General features: G+C 34.7%; 1 pseudogene; it reads left to right on the plus strand.

Annotated features, from left to right (window-relative positions):
• The first annotated feature begins 1,757 nt into the window (after positions 1-1,757).
• On the plus strand, positions 1,758-3,094 carry LOC114887594 (annotated as a pseudogene).
• Positions 3,095-5,419: the final 2,325 nt, after the last annotated feature.

Raw genomic sequence — 5,419 nt, forward strand, 5'->3', positions numbered from 1 at the left:
TTTAATAATTCCTTGTCCAGGAAAATGAAATGTAAGCTAGAATAATCAGAAAAAAAATAGGTTATTCCCAGATTATGTAACTGAACATGTAGAATATATAGAAAATCCAAAAGAATTTGCATATACATATTTATAAGTAGTTACACAAGGTAGCTGAATACAAAAGCAGTGAAAAAAATCAAGAGAATTTCTATATAATAACAACAAATAAAAATAGTATTATATAAAATACCATTTTTAAAAAAGCACAAGAACATATCATATAAGTAGGAATAAATCTAATAAACACAGTACAGGACTTCTGGATAGGCAAATGAAAACTATAATTGAGAATAAAGAATATAGAGATGATAGATAGACAAATAGAAAGATGATAGATAGATAGTAGATAGCTAACAGATACTCCATGTCCATGGGTTGGAAGATTGAGTATTATAAGCATTTTACTTCTTTCCAAATTGCTTTATAGAGTAATGCAAATCTGATAATTTCCAACACTTTAGTTTTTCATTTGTAAAAGTTGAGCTGATTCTAAAATATACACTGAAATGTATAGAGGGCCAAGAATAGCCAAGAAATCTTTCAAGAAGAACATCATTGGAGTATCTGTTGTACTAGTTAGCAGGAATTCTTTAAAAGCTGTCATAATTAAAAGACTGTAATATTGCTGCTAGGTTAGACGAATACACCGATAGAACAGAATAGAAAGTTCGTGAATAGACTAACTCATACATAGGCATTTAATATACAGTAATGTGGTAATACAGAGCACAGAGCAACATACCAAAAAAAACTCAATTAAGATGTTGCGTAGATACCTATATATTAAAAAAAGAAAACAACCTGACCCCAACCACACATAAAAATCAAGTCCAGATTGATTTTAAATCCAAATACTAAAGGAAAAATAATAAAATTTCTAGACAATTGTATAGGAAATTTTTTAACATCTTAAAGTATGGAAAGAATTTAACAAGACAATGAAAGCACTGTTTATAAAGGAAAAGATTGATACATCAAGCTGTATTAAATATAAGAAAACCTGTCATTCACTAGACACATTATATCTAATAAGGACATTTTAGTTACATTGTGGAAATTTGTTCTTATCCTTTAGAGGTTCATGGTGACATTTTTACAAATAAAAAGAGATATGATATCTTGGAACCTTGACTTTAAAATAATCCAATTGTGGGTAAAAGTGGATAGGGTTAAAGTGAAACTAGATTGTCCATGGAGTAATAATTCTTGAAGCTGGATGATGATAGATAAAAATTCATTATACTTTTCCTACAAATTATCCATCAAATGTTTGAAAATTTTCACAATAACATATTTAAATCAACAGAGTAGGAAAAATCACTTACCACACATATAATAGACATGGGCTCATACCGCAAATTGGTAAAGAACCCCTATCAATCAGTAAGACAAAAAGATAAAAAACACATAGAAAAATGACTAAGAGACTTGAGCAAACACTTCACAAAAGAAGACATTCAGATTTCCAATAGACATAGGAAAGAAGATCAACATCAATAGTCATAAAGGAAATGTAAATTAAAATTACAGTGACAGACACATTCTGGCACAGCCACCAGAATGGCTAAAGTTTTTAAAAATATTGACATACAAAGTGCTGGCAAGCATGTGGCACAAACAGAACATTCATATATTAATGATTGAAGTTTAAATTATTACTGACAGTCCTTGGGATCCCAGGCAGGCTTCCCGGGCCCCCAAACCAGAAAGGTGCTATGGATGGGATAACAGAATACTTCATCAGACAGAATGCCAAACACAGTAACTGTGTAATTTTTCCCCTGGAGGAGCTCTCCTTATATCAGCAATAAACAGAAAGAGATCATATTGATAAGTGGTACCAGAATTTTCTACCTTTAAAATAATCCCAGTGGAAAAATTTTTAAATGTTACCAACCTCAAGAAACTTAAATGTTTTGATTTTGCTTTAAATAACATTGAAAAGATTGAAAATTTGGAAGGATCTGAAGGGCTAAAGAAAATTAACTTGATAAATTTCACTGGAGGCCTGAGCAACAGTAAAACCCTGCAGCACAGTCTCCATCTGAAGGAGTTCTTTTGCATGGGTAACCCACATGCTGACTTTGAACGTTACTGGAAGTTGGTGGTGGCAACTCCTTAACAATTAAAGTGTGGGATGATAAAGAGAGTTCAGAATGAATCCAAGAATGGCAGAATTTACCCATTAATTAGGGAGGAAAAGTTTATTGTTTCAAATGGGCAAATACAGAAAAGTGGTTCAGAGGAAACTAAGAACAGCATAAAAATAGATAAGAAAAGTAACCCTGGCTTTGACAGACATTGGCACACAGATATCATCACCACTATCCTGTTTTCTTTAGTGAACAAAGAACATCAGACACTAGAAGTATGAAAAAAGGTCCCAACCAAAATAAATTAGATGAAAGCAAAGAATAACAGCATTCTGGTATAAGCTTTCTTCAGTTTACTCCTGATTTTAGATGGGAAACTCTTAGACATGGAAAAATGATGGAAAGACCAAGACAAATTAACTATTACAAAGAAGGAGCGTAAACCACCGAGAACTTTGATCACTAAAGTTGGAAAAGCCCTAAAACTAAATGAGCCCAAACTTGATTTCTCTTGAAAGATGATGGAAGACAGAACCAGATCATCCTGGATCTTGCTGTCTATAGTTATAGGTAATTGATGTCAATGCGCAGTCAGTGTATGTGAGAGGAATTCTTAAGGGAAAGTCACATCAGCTTATATTTCCTAAAGAGCTCAAACCTCACAGCAACTCTGCTAGGAAATCTTTAGTAATCTGCATGCCCAAAGTAGAAAAAGTAACTAGGTGGTAGAAAACATCCAGGTCTTTGAAAACTACCTTGGACACAGGCAGAGAACAAACAAACAAAAGAAGCAAGCAAATTGAGAAACTAGTAGTGGATTCTAACATGCATGTATATCCTGATGTAGCTAATGTAGTTCAAGAGGAAAAACACACTCCCCAAAGCGTTGGATCTGAACCAAAATTATACCAAGTAATGAAGATCAACGTTTTGTTGTTAACCATGGATGCCTCCATTGATTTGAAACATTAGGCTGCATGGTCATTGACTGTGACCCAGGAGGCTCAGTTTTACTCAACGCAAAGAGTATATGCATAACATTTATGGGTTAGCAGAGTTATTTATCAATATTACTAATATAATGTTTTAACTCCTAACTTTGTATAGTACTACTTAAACTAGTTTAAAATTAAGATGTGTCCCTTGGGGAACGTGGCCACGATGGCAAAGTATGAAGACCGTGAGCTCACCTCTTCCCACAGGCACACCAAAATCACAAGTACTTAGCAAATATTTATGAGAACAACTGAAGACTAGCAGAAAATATTTTCCAAAATAACAATATAAAGAAGGAACCACAAGGAGAAGGGAAGGAAGGGCAAAGATGCAGTATAGTCAAGATCCATACCCCCAGGTAAGTGACCCCCAAACTGGAGGATAATCACAACTGCAGAGGTTCTCCCCAAGGAGTGAGGGTTCTGAGCCCCACATTAGGCTCCCTAATCCAGGTGTCCTGCACTGGAAAGATGAGCTACAAGAATGTCAAGCTTTGGAGGCCAGTATGGTTTCAGTACAGGGGAGGTAGAGGGATACAGGAAAAATAGACCCCTCTCTTAAAAGGCATGCTCAAAATCTCACAGGCTCCAAGTCCCAGTGCAGAGGCAGTAATGTGAAAGGACCCTGGGTCAGACTCACTTGCTAATCTTGGAGAGTATCCTAGAGAAGGAAGAGGCAACTGGGGCTCCCCCTGGGGACATAGACACTGGCAGCAACCATTTAGGGGAGCTCATTCTATCATGAAGACACTGGTGTTGGCAAGCGCCATTTTGGAATCCTCCCTCTAGCTTATTAGTGCTGGAAAATGGCCTCGCCCACCAGCCTGTCTCCACAAGTACTGGGATGCCTCAGGCCAAGCAGTTGGCTGGGCAGGGACGAATACTGCATGATCTCACTTATATGTAAAAAACAAAACAGAACAAACAGAATGAAGACAGACTCATAGGTACAGGGAATGAAGAGGGTGGTTGCCAAAAGGGAGGGGATAGGGGAATGGGAAAATGAGGCAAAGGGGATTAAAAGGTACAGACCTGCAGTTATAAAATAAATAAGCCATAGGGATGTAATATACACAGCATAAGGAATGTAGTTGATAATATTATAATAACTTTGTATGGGGACAGATGGTTACTAGACTAATTGTGGTGATCATTTCATATTGTATGCAAATGTCAAATCATTATGTAGTATACCTGAAACTAACGTCAATTATATTTCAATAATTTTTTAAAAGTTTAAAAATGTATCTTAATATGTTATAGCTGATTATTTGTCTATATAAAGTGTTGGCTAGTAAAAATGCTCAAAGCGTTACTACCAACACTTTGCAGAACATTTTGGAGTAATCCATTGTATTTGAATACATGCATATCTTACATTTTAGCAGTTTTATTCTTTGTGTGTACCTGAGAGAAAAGCATAACAGAGAAGAGAATTAGAGAATTGTACAGCAAAACACTATTTCTAAAAAGACAAATAAGGAAAAAAGAAACGTAAATATAACTAAATATATACAAATATATTTATATATAGATCCTTCTATATAAGTGTTTATTAAATACCAATTAATCTACGGTGTTAAAATATATGGTATTATGTACCTATGGGGAGAAGGAGAGGAGTGTGATTAAGGGAGAACCAGGGGCATCAGGTGTTTTATTTATTGTCGTCTTCCTTCATAAGCATCCATGTTTTGATAATTTATGAGTATGTACATTTAAGTTTAGTGTTCTTTTTATGCGTGGTATACTTTAATAAAATATGCTTGGGAAAAGCGAGTTAGCTTAAAGTGCATTTAATAAGTGTGCGATGTACTTGAAATGTCAAGAAGTACAAATAAACAGTGCTTGGTATTTAAGGTGTCGTCGATACTTGGAGAATGATAGAAAAAATTTTTAAATGCCAATTTGCCTGGATTCTAATGGACACGGAGTTGTTTTAGTTTGGAGCTTTAATAATTCACTCATAAGTTAAGAGCAAGAGCCCTGCTTGATGTCTAAGAGGGTTATTCTACTTAAAGCATAAAGCAGCTTTGTAATGTTTTTCCTTAGCAGTTTTTGCTAAAAAAAATTTAAACTTAATCTTTAGATAGGAATTATTCTAATGTTTATCCCAGCTGTGTCTCAAAAAGTGCTAACTTTATTTGTGCCTTTTCTGAAGATCCAAAATCCTTAATCTAAACATATTGATTATTTTACCTTAATGACTATTCATCTTGTATATTTATTTGTAGCACTTACTACTTCATATTCTCTCTTATCTAATCCCTGACCATAATATTTGATCTC

The sequence above is a fragment of the Monodon monoceros genome, unplaced genomic scaffold (assembly GCF_005190385.1).
Source record: "Monodon monoceros isolate NGI ecotype Baffin Bay Population unplaced genomic scaffold, NGI_Narwhal_1 Super_Scaffold_7, whole genome shotgun sequence".
In the NCBI taxonomy this organism is placed as follows: domain Eukaryota; kingdom Metazoa; phylum Chordata; class Mammalia; order Artiodactyla; family Monodontidae; genus Monodon; species Monodon monoceros.